Source organism: Seriola aureovittata, chromosome 6, assembly GCF_021018895.1.
Source record: "Seriola aureovittata isolate HTS-2021-v1 ecotype China chromosome 6, ASM2101889v1, whole genome shotgun sequence".
NCBI classification, from domain to species: domain Eukaryota; kingdom Metazoa; phylum Chordata; class Actinopteri; order Carangiformes; family Carangidae; genus Seriola; species Seriola aureovittata.
In genome coordinates this window covers 12,514,916-12,527,539 of record NC_079369.1, presented here as the reverse complement: position 1 = coordinate 12,527,539, position 12,624 = coordinate 12,514,916, and positions in this window count along the sequence as shown.

The following is a 12,624-nucleotide window of genomic DNA, read 5'->3' as shown; positions in this document are numbered from 1 at the left end:
ATTAGCCTTTAGCGAGTGAGGAATGGCTCTTAGTGCCTAATGCAATGTTGTGTCTCTCCGTCTTTGTCTTTCTTTCTCCTTATCTCTCTTTCCTCTCTCTCTCTGTCTTTCTCAGTCTCTCTCCCAAGTGTCTATCAGTTTGACATGTACACGTACACATACACACCTCCTCTCCTTCCTTCTTTGCAGCTTTTCTTCTTCCTCTGCGAGTTATCCCTTAAAGGGACACTGTCTCTCTTTTTGCATATTCGTGGAGGTGCTGAGGTTCTTTGAAGGAGTCCAGGTGCAGAATCACATTTCTTGAGGCTGAGAGGCATCGATTGTGTTTCTCTGTTTGCCTTGTGACTGTCTCAAATGTTCACCTGCCATTACAGAACTAATGGTCTACTGTACCACTGCGGGAGATATGAATGTAGAATCAATGAAACAGCAGAAAACCCATTTAGCCACTTAGTATATGACCATAATAACAGTAAGAAGCATATTATCACAACATATCATGATTTCAACACATAGCATGTTTGTTCTAAACCAAGTTTCAGTGGATTAAAGCACATTAAATGTAACACTTTAATTTCAAACTGAGGCAGAAGCCCCACCGCTCTTAGCTTTCTGTGCTTGAACATAATCAGCCGGACGTCATCATCTTACAAAATTGTTTTTATACATTTTCTAGCAAAGAAATATATGAAAGTAAATGTTAGAGGTTACAAAGTCCCATCCACTCAAAAGCCTAGACGTCAATATGTTCAACACAGAAAATCACTCTGTCAACAAAGCCAGTGGAGGGGTGGCAGTGCTTCAGCAGCAGGCACGTTGCAACAGCTTTGGACTTGGCCTTTAAATCTGACACTGGAGAGTGACAGGAGGCCCAGCGGAGAGACTGTCCTGTAAAGCCACAGATTTCTATCCCCACAACAAAACAGCTTTTCTGTCCTGCTGAGGTCTTTGAAAATGCTGAACCCTCAAACTCAATGTATAAAATAAATCAGTCTGAATAAAATAACTCCAGTCGGTTAAAAAAAAAAGGAACAGAATATGTGAATAAAAAGTAAAGAAAACACTCAGCAGGGACATCCTAATGATGTCCCTCTGAGGTAGCAACATGGCTCCCGGTGGCTCCAACTGCTCCCTGCTGTAAATCTAAAATGATTAGAGGGCAGCAGCAAAGATTAGACTGTATTTCAAAGAGTATTACATGTCCAGACATAACATTCATTAATTAAACTCTTGTGTTCTCTTTGAAGTTAGATAATATCTTACAAAAGCAGTTTGGGGGGACGAGAACTGCAGCCCCTGCAATGTTCTTGGAGCCGTCTGTCCGTCTCATAACTCACAGCTATCAGTGCAATCTATCATTTCACTGCACAAAATTAGACTTCACTGTCTTTTTCCAGGCTTGGTTTTCTCTGTTTCTGAGCTCATAGCAAAGGAAGCTAATGATGTTTCTCTCAACAAATGGCCTGAGTGTGATAGACACCTCAAACTACAAAAAAAAAACATATTTTCTCAAATGCTGCTAATGGTATCTGGCCAGGCTGAGCTCAGGTGTTGCAGGCTTTAAAACATCATCTCTAAGAGTGCTGCCTCTACCCCTCATGCAATGAAGGTGAGTGGAATTAGGTTTGTGGTGCTTAAAGATGCATTAATTAATATTTTTATATGATAGTAACATTGGATTAATTGACTGTGAAAGATGTAAAAGAGCTCAGACACGAAACCATGGAGAATTATCAGCTGATTTGGCAGTTTCCTTCAAAGTGCTTCAGCGTCTTTCAGCTCAGAGTTTTGGGGTTACGACCCGCAACTATGCTGTTTTGGTTCACTCTCGCTACTCTCATCAATCCCATTTCCATTTGTACACTAACTAAACACCAAAGAGCAGACAGACAACATTAATGACTGGTGAACATAGTGGAGCACTCAGCAGCTAAAGAGCCAGATATTTCCCCAGGGAGTTGGTGGAGACCAAAAACAGAGTTAAAAGGAGAGTGAAACATGGCTCCAACTGAATGTGCATGATGCTCTGTAACGGCTGAATGTGTAAAGAGGGAAATGTTTGATTAAAAACAACAGCTTTCATAGTTGATAATGCCAGTGTTGTGGTGTTCTTGCTTGTCAGCTGTTTCCCTAACCAAGGAAACAGCCTCCAACAGGCACAACATCAGATATATTTCAACGCTTCTGACAGCTCATCCAGTGGATTATCCAGAATAATATAGGAGCGATATTTCTGGAAAGAGGTGTAAAAGTAATTTTTCAGCACAATAAATAAAATTCCATTCACCTCCACTGTATTGGCGAAGGAGGCAGAAATCTTAGAGCAGGATATCTCAAACCCCGGGAAAATAAACCTGACTGTAAGAAATTACTCTTCACTCACTTATGAGAGAAAAGCTTCACGGGATGAAAACAGTCGTGGTATGACAACATTAATCATAGATCACCTAGGCCTAAGTGATGCCATCTCAGCGCAAAACAAGCCATCTTTCAAAACAGTAATGGGTGCTCATTACTCAAGCCAGGGTGCTGATGTTTGCCTGTATTTCTCATATTTTCCCTCTGGGGTTATTTGTTTGTTTAAACTAGTCTGAAGCGTTCAGATTTTCCAGCAGACTGAGCCAGGATAAAGCAAAGAGGCAGGGTGACCGACTGGGATCATACCCTCATTTTCAGTGACTAAGACCAAACATTCACAAAATACCAAGCAGAGTGGTTTCTCTGCATGCAATGTGTTTTGCTCTGTTTCGCATTTGTATGTTGAAGCTTATACACAATGTCACTTACTGTTTGTATGATGTGGCCTTGTTTGAAGAAAGAACATACCGGTATATTAATATTTTCCTTTTACACCATAAACCAACATTATTGTATATCAGGACACTAGAGACATTGTGCCATGCAATGAAGTTTTCTTGTTTCCAGTGTGACGTGAAGTAAGTGGCATCATCTTCATCCTAGAAAAGAGGTCAGCCTCTTTAAAGGTAATGTCGGCACATTGATTTTTCAGTCAGTACTGTGTTTACCCACTTCTCAGTCCCTTCAGATGCACGTCATTCAGTTGCCTGATGCAAGCCTTATTTTTTTGTCCTCAGTTGGTGAAGGCATGACGGGCCCTACTCTGCCTCTGATTGGCTCGTACTTTTATCCTTCATTGGTTGGGTTCGTTATGTTTAGACATGAGGTGTGAAAAGTTCTCCAATTTCCACGTGTGGCTAGACTAATGAATAAGGAATAGTTCACTCAAAATGCATAATTAAGTAGCCGTCTCACCCTATAGTCTGTGGGCCAGTATTGATTGCAAAATGTGCATGTCTCCTATGGCAAATGTCAATTCCATAGTGATCCATACTCCCTGAAGTCAAGCGGCAGATGTTAAGTGACAGTGTGCGAATGCTACCGGCCCATTGTGGGTGAATTAAATAGGCACATGTCACTGATTATAACACAGAGATTTTACCCTTTGTGGTCAGCTTTAAAAATAATAAAATTCTCCTGGCACAACTATACTGCTCCCGACCATTAAGAGGAGACTTGACTCCAAGCCCAAGAAGGTCACGAGTGTTTTCTAATGTATTTTATGGCTCAAATAGAGATTTTTGAGATGACAGCAAATTAAAGGGACAGAGAATGACATGCAACAAGGTCCCTGGCTGGACTTAAAATGGAGAGATTGCAGTTCAAGGTGAGTGCTTTAACCATTATAACACAATGACAAAAACAGAGCAGCAGCAGCTTGAGTCCTCCGTCAAACTGCAGGTCTTCTTCAGGTCCCTAAATGCTGACACATAAATAAAATGAATTTTTTTTGTTCTGTTATGTTCTATTAACAAAAGTGTTTTTTGTTGTTTGTACACACAGTAGATGTGTATGTATAGTAGATGATTAAATAAAAAAATGTTTTGATTTTAAATGAACTTTAAATCTTAAGTCACTCACAACAGTGGAGCCCAGGTCTCATGTCCTAATTTTTGTAGGTCTGTCTGGAGTCCCGATCTCTTATCTTCAGTTCTGTAATCAAATGGGTTGTTGTGTTTTTTTGCCAGCCGTTGCTGAGCGAGTTGTTTTCATTACAAGACATATGATGCTTGCAAGTCTCAGAACAAGATTTATGCACTTGTTAGGGTAAATATTTTTGCTGCATGTTGCTCCTGTCCTGACCGTCGTGTTCATGTTTTGATATTGAACCGCACGCTGCCAGAGCGGAAAGATCATGAGGTGAGGCTGATGACAGAGTGAAGGAGACAGACAGCCTGGCTGCCTGTCTTTGACTTTTCCAGGGTGGGCTGAAGACAGTGCCAGCGGGGATGCCATGCATGGTGCTGTGCCGGGAAAAGAAGCCTACGCAAGAAATGGGGGAGGGAACACACACAGACACACATTTATGCACGCACACAACAAACACTTGTTATATACAAGCATTTCACTAAACAGGGGCATGAACCCAGAATTTACAAGCGCACACACACACACACACGCACAAACTGACAATAACACAGACGCACATGCACACAAGGATTTCCATGGACACCCAGCCACAAACTAAACTCTTATGCAAACACTCACACACACGCACATACATAACCTATGCAAATGAGCTCCAGAGGCTCCATGGCATGTGGCAGATGCCCAGTTCTCCTGCCCACATCCTGTTTCCAGACTGAACCAGCGTTCGCCTCTTCACAGAGGGCGGCATCATGGCCACAGATGAAAAATGACACTGATGATTGAAAGTTCTTGAATGTTTATCTATTTGTTTTCTTCTCTAAATATAAAAACTTTGATGACTTCCAATTCCTTGTAACTCATGCGTGGCTCTTCTACCAGACTGAAAGATACTTTTTTCTCTTCTCCCTGTAGGTTAGAGAGCCCGGTTAAGTTTGATGCTCAAGGGCACTTTAAGCATGGCAGAGGTTTGCTGAGACAGGACTCACATCATATAGCTACAGCCTGGTTTCTGCTGCCGTGGAGGTCCAGTTTTTACAGCACTGAACCTTTTGGTTGCATCAATAGCTTCAGTGACCGTTAGAGCACTCTCTCTGCAGCTGCCCTCAATTGTTGGCCAGATATAACGAGAAAAAGTAACTCAAATAAGAGCCAACAGACACACACACACACACACACACACACACACACACACACACACACACACACACACACACACACTCACACTCTTGAGTGAAAATAGACACATATGTTCCCTAAAGCTCAGGCACTTTTTGCTGTAAGCTGTTAAAGAGAGGGATTGTGTGTGATGCATGCTGCCTGGAGGGCTCTCTGTAAGAGTTTTCACTCTGTTCTTTCCCATACTTCTCAAGCACAAGGTCATCTGTAGCTCGGCTTATAACAGCCACATGCGTGTTCATTTTCACCTCTCCAGTCTGTCTAATGCGATGGATTACACACCTTTTTCCAATTTTATGAGATCATTTTCTGTTTGATTCAGTTGTTTTTTTTTCCACAACAGACATTTTGATTTGTCATAGTAGGAGAAGCACAGGTGTAAGTAATAACATTAACAATGGCTCAGTTACAGTTGTGAGCCATGACAGTGAGCCAGCGTGCACAATACCAGAGCCCTGGGCATTATAAATGTTTTTAATTAGACCTGTGCTTCTCCTGCTATGACACAAAAAAGGAGCTGCTAAAAAAAGGGGCAGGAAATTGATATAAATTGATGTTGATATAATGAATGTTGACTTCAAAATAGGACAAAAAGAAAGACACAGTTAAGTGAAGCAAATTAGCCACAGGAGAGAATCCTGAAGGTTTTGCTACCCCTAATCCAGTAGATTAGATCTTCATATGATAACAAATTGCAAATCAGCTGCAGTCGGGATGAAATAGAAGGGAACAGCAGGTACGATGAAGGAGTAGCAGAACGTGGAAATGGGAAGTAGAGTTGCAGAAGAGAGTCATACAAGAGTGAAAGGGTAAAGAGAGGGAGATGGGGGAGATGGAGGAGCGGTAAGGAGCAGTAAGCCAGTGAAGACACACACACACACATATGTCAGCTGTATGGCTCATCCCAGCGGCCCTGCCTGTGCGAGGGGCTCAGGGGGGAAAATCCCCAGGGACTAACTGAACTCTTCGCTCCTCTGCCGCCACATCTGGATGACACACCACCGCCCAGCATCAAAGGAAACAACGCAGCAGACGGACAGATAGGTGGCTGGGCAGTACAACTGGGACACACACATACTGTATATATCCATATGAAAACATTATGCAAAGACCTCCAGACACATTTTACACACCTGTGACACAGAAACATGCATGCACCGATACTATCAACAAGAGTTCAGCTCTTTTAAACCTTATGGACTGGCATCAAATACAAATTAAAAATGCACATAAGAACAGGTGGATAGAAACCCACCAACCGAGAGGGGCAGGTTGCAATAATTGTTCTAATGGTGGCGCACACTGTTGGATATTGTAAGGAAGAGTAATGGTCTGAGGCAGGTGGGAGGGGGTTTCGGATACTGCCTGAACATTTTTTGAATTAATACTTTCAACAAAAGGTTTGGTGATAAATATTATCAGAGGGGAACCACATTACCTGACAATAATAATAAATCAAAGCAGATTGTTGGAACTGCTGTATTGACAAACCGAACTTCTCCCTGCGACTGATCTCTCTTACAGGAACTCCTCACCTGAGGCCTCCTCCACTTCTTCTCACTTTTTAAAAAAAATCTTCTTATTTTACCTCATTTCATTTCTTAGATCAAAAGGTAGCAAAGTTAGATAATCAAAACACAGACGGAAACTCAATCATACTCAGCTCAGTCCTATAAACTGTAACTGTCTGATTCATTTCTCCCACCCTGGATTCACACTGCACCTTTCTGCCTGTGAGATGACATTAATAGATCATGCTGTAACCGCTGCCTATTTTCTCTTTTTTAACCAGTCTATCACCTCAACACGTGGACATGACACAGGCTGAACTAATCACTGCACCACAGGAAGCTCTCTGAAGCACATGTTGGACTGCAGCACCCAGTGGGGCACTCGGAGCAGAGTCCGGAGCTCTCACCCAGCCCAGCGCCTGCCGCTGGTGATGGATGACCTGTGAGGGATGATGAATCGACTCCTGTCAGGTCCTCAGCACATCCTCATCTGGGATTCAGCCGTACGGAGAGAGGAGCTTCACCTTCGGCCCGCATTGTACTTTTAAATACAACTCATATCTCCTGAGGCGAGGTGATTATCACAGTAACACATAGAAAGATTTCTGCTCCTATCATGTTGTATTATGCACTGTAATGTAGTACAGTATGAATGTTGTGGGATTATCATAGGAGGGTTCCTGGTTACTGGTTTCTTCAAGCCTGTGAAATGATTCTACTAAAATCACAAAATGTGGACATTAAGTGCATCTAAATGAAGGCAAATATATTTTTTTTCTCAGAATCTGACCTCTACTTATGGGAGAAGGATAACTTTCCTGGCTGCAGTTCAGCCACTCTACATCCTAGGGCTTTAAATGTGGATTTTAATATGAGCATTAAATGCAGTTTGCTGATGGGCTGTGTAGATACGGCACTTTATGGCCGTTTTCCTGGTTCTTGTGCAATATTAACAATATTTCCTTCTCTTTTATTACTCTGGATATATCTTTCCATTATTTAGATTTCCTTCCGTTGTATTGATTTATCTTCAGTTTTTGTATTATGTTGTGTTTGTGGAGTACGCAAAGGATGCAGCCGAAGCACGGCTGGCACAGTGCCCCCGTGAACTGGTCGGTTTCCATCTCAATTCTGTACACAAAATGGCATATGCAGCTTACTGTATGCCAGCTCGAATTAAACTACAACCACATGTAACGACAGCATCATGAATGATATAATTAAAACATATTTTACATGGCTTGTAGTGGCTGAATCCAAACAGAAAGGCATTGCACTGTCTCTGCCAGCACTTAAAGACACAGTGGAAAGATTTCCACCACCTGCTGCTGTTTTGATTATCATCTGAGAGAGATTCAGCCTCATCTGCCACCTGCACTCCATCTTACCAGGTACTCCCACCCTCGTCACTGCGTCTCCCATGTGTAGTTGCAGAGTGCTGTATTCGTTGTCATTTTTTTTTATCGATTTGATTGACGTTTTGAGATTCTGTTTTCTGAAATATTTGCCCCGATGAAGATCTATTGACTGAAAGCTTAATGGCTTCATCATCACAGTAAAAACCTGCATTTAGCTGAACTGTATAGAGCCTTCTTTTCTCTATATGTGATGTTTTTACTCATCTTGCACCTCGGCATAGCGTTGTGCATTCCTGAAGTGAAACAACATTTACAGTTCTGTAAGTTAACACGTAAGCAAACTCTCATATGCTGTAGATTCACTGTGGTAAAATGAGTCATCACTCCACATCAGTCCACAGCTCACACAAACCCTGTTCATACACCAGGTCAGCTCTGGTTTTAACTGTTTGAAATTCACACTCTTTGCTTTCCTCACTCATTTCATCACGTTTTCTTCATTTCCTGTGTGCAGCAAGCAGATGGATCTGAGTTTTTGGCTAAGGTCTGAGTGTTATCTGTGCTGAGTGAGAGAAGGGCTTCCTGGTAGCTTCAAAGCCAGCAGATTTCTTTCAGCTCCTTCTCTGCTTTCTTGAATATACAGTTTCTCACTGAGGTGGTCAGTCAGCTTTATGAGCAGCACAGATGTTTTGTGTTTGTGTGGAGAGATCAGGTTAACGCCCCGTGCTGATATCGTGTAAGCAGCTGGATCGATAAGCTGTGGGTCAGTACTGAGATATCCACAGAGACAGATAGAGAAAAAGTGTGGGCCATGTGGCAAAAAAGTCTCATTTCACACAAATCTCAGTGCAAACAGAAGCAGACGGAAACCATTCGCTCTCTCCTGCATGCCCCGGTCCAGATTACTTCCTGAAGGTTCACTAGAATTTCAATCATGTCCCCCCCCTCCTCCTTCCTCCCTCACTTGTGCATCTGGCAAATGCCAGCCAATATTTATATTCATAACAAACAAAGAATCCACACGGAAAAGAGAGAATGATATAGAATAACTCAGGCAGTGTGGCTCAGAAGGCAGATACCATGCTGTAACCATGCTGTGATGGGCTGCTGGCAGATATTGGACTTCCCTCATAAACCTCCACCAGCAGGCTGCATGGAAGACAACAAAGCCTTCAACCCTCTGCATCATCCTTACAGCAGCACGGCCAATTACAAACCAGATGTGGTGAAAGCCGAGGGATCAGGCCTTCCTGATTGGACCTGATCAAAATCTCATGTTTGATACTGTCTCTTGATTTGAGCTTTGCTCTTCAACAGAGAATAACTCTATAAGTGTCATCCTGTTGTATGGTTGCGCTCTTATGTTGCTCAAAAACATCTTCAAGGAATAGTTTGATGTTTTGGTAAATACACTTATTGTATTGTTGTATTATACTTGCTTTGTTGGGGAGAGTTAGATGAGAGGATTGATTTCGCTCTCTGTGGTAAATATGAAGCTGGAGCCAGCAGCTGGTTAGCGTAGCTTAGCTTAGCACAAAGACTGGGAATGAGGGGAAACAGCTAGGCTTGCTCAGTCCAAATGCAACAAAATCCACCTACCAGCACCTCTACAGTTCATTCATTAACTTGTTATATTTTGTTTGTTTGAAACAACATTTGTACATTTCGTTTCTTCATTTTGATTTTGATTAAACAAACAAAATATAACAAATGGTGGGCTATAGAGGAGCTGTAGGTTACAAAGCCAGGCTAGCTGTTCTCTGCTTCCAGTCTTTACTGTATGTAAGCTACGCTAACTGGCTTCTGGCTGTGGCTTCAGATCGAACGTACAGGCATGAGAGTGATACCACAGTTCCTTTAAACAGAATAATTAGGATGACAAATACTGCATATATGTCGATGCAAAATGTTTGTATCTATTTTGTCCACGTTGAGATTACTGTTTACCCCTTTCAAACTCTTATATATTATCAAATTGTGTGGATTAATAAATTACAGAACTTACTGGAATTAGAAGGAAAGTAGTATAATTTACTTTTGTTGCACCTTTCTTTCAATTTGCCAAATCATACTCCAGAAAGTGAAGTCCTACATGTCCCAGAGTGCCTTTCAAACGTTCAGTTGTTGGTTTTATGATCACCTTGAGGCAGCAAGGAGAACAGTAAATGAGATGAGGTGGCATTATAAAGTGTTTTTCTTTCATCAGATGGAAGAAGATTGATCACAGAACAATCTGTTTGCAAGGAGAGGCGACAGCTTACTGTACTAACAATGTATGACCAGCTTTAAACACAAAGAGCACAAAGCGACATTAAACCCCCTCTTGATTCCTGTTTCTCTCTCGCCTTCCGAACGACCTAAACCTGGCTGGCAATCAGTCAGCAATCAGGCCAATCAGGGCGGCAAACAACCAAAACAAACAGCGGGAGGGTGAGCGATGGTCGAACGGTGCTCCTGTGGGCCCGACGTGACCTCTGGACGAGGCAGCCTCATGACTAATTGGTGTTTAAGCTCAATCACAGTCAGCACACTTCCTACTCCTGCGAGCCTGCTAAATGGTTCTATTCTCTCTGTCAACCCCCCCAATTCTCTCTCTCTGTCTCTCTCTCTCTTTCTCTTTTACCTCCCTGCTCTCTCTCCCTATCTCTCTCTCCTGGGTCTCTAACACCCCCCCTTCAGTCTGCCTGTCTAGGCCAAAGGGAGGCACCGTGGGAGTTTAATTGCCTCGTATTTCCATGAAGCCAAGTTCATTACATTAACAGCTCGGGCCCACGCTGCATACTTCTAACCTGCTGCAATTTGTTTTTTGTATTTATTAGGCTGGCAGAGAGGCAGCTTCCCACTCAGCTGGGAGAGAGAGAGAGCTGGGTGAGGGAGAAGGTCAGAGGGGAGCCCGGCAGGCACAGGCATCCATTGTGATGCACCAGCCGGGCAGATGAAAACTTGACAGGGAGGTACAGACGAGGAGCGCAAGGCCTACCCCGGTCTAGGAGAAATCAGGGTCGCTCAGGTGTGGATGCAAAGGAAGGAGGCGGTGTGAAGGAACGATGAGGGGAAGGTCAGGCGCGGTGTTGACTCAAGATGTGAACATCACTTTAAGAAGGATGGAGGAAACTTTTAGAATAATTTGTCACCAATACACCTTGATCAGCAAGATAGAATATCCCGTTGTTTGGTAAGGATAGGTCAGGATCAGCCACAAAGTAACTTCATTATTTTGTGTCTTATAGTGGCTGACATAGTCTTGAAGCTGGATCAGTCAATATCTTTATATTAGAAATGAATCAAATCAGTGTAATGCAATATGAAAGATGTTGCTCGTAGCCCTGGAGAATTATCACCAGACTCTGCAGTCACCCTCAGCTCCGCAGAGCATTTTAGCATCTTTCTGCTCATTGTTTTGCAACTTCACTGTGTTTGTTCTCTCACTCACGGCTCTCATCAACCTGCCCAGCACCAAACGCCTAACGGACAAAGTTATTTACCAGCAATGAATGAAGTTGAGGGAAGCATTTTAAAAAGCCAGATGTGTCCCTCAGAGCTAAGAGCAAACTAGAGACTAACCTTTTCTCGAGTGATCACAAAAAAACACAGAATGAATCATAATGTTGTTGTTTGTGAACACATTTTCCACAACAAGTTTATAAGGTGATAATATGTCAGTGTTGTGTTCACATTCTTGTTCTACTGCCCCAAAGTTTCCAGAAAATAAAATATCAAAGCCTCTTTATCCAGTGGATATCAAAGTAAGAACAACTGAACATATGGTGGTAATTGTTTAAATCTCAACCAGATATGAGCTACTGGTGGCCTGGAGCCTCCCCTCCACTAGATAGATAGATAGATAGATAGATAGATAGATAGATAGATAGATAGATAGATAGATAGATAGATAGATAGATAGATAGATAGATAGATAGATAGATAGATAGATAGATAGATAGATAGATAGATAGATAGATAGATAGATAGATAGATAGATAGATAGATAGCCATTAGGCAAGATCCTTCCCCCTCATGATACTAACATTCCCAGCATTATGCGAAAAGTGATTGCCACATACAGTACAAACACACACAAGTACACGCCCATGACTCCATTCATGAATTTCTTTATGTCCCACCCACTAAATGTACAGTTCACTCTGTGCTCACACATGCACCTCTTTCACAAGCCTGAAGTTCCCAGTTTGCCACACATGCTGCACTGACATGCTCATACAGCATTGGAGCAGCACACAGGTTTAAAAATAAGCTTCCAAGAATTCTGTATTGCAAAAGTGTGAATCCACCGCAAATCCCTCTGCGTAATAATTCAGAGACGATGTGTACCTATGACTCTTATGCAAGGACTGTGATGACACTGCAAGAAAACCACCAACTAATCTAAAACAGCAACACTAAGTGGATCATCTCAAAACCTCCCAAGCATCACGGGACAAAGGGGAGAGGAATAAAGGCAGAAAGAGAGAGAAGGCAGGAGAGAAAAGGATAGAGAGAATAGTGTGGAAAAACAATAAGAAACAGATGTAAAGCATAAGAGGAAGTTAAGAATCAAAAGCAAGACAATAGAGAGAGCAAAAGGAAGAGCGAGAGATAGGCTGAATCCAGTGGCCAGCATGAGTGAGCGT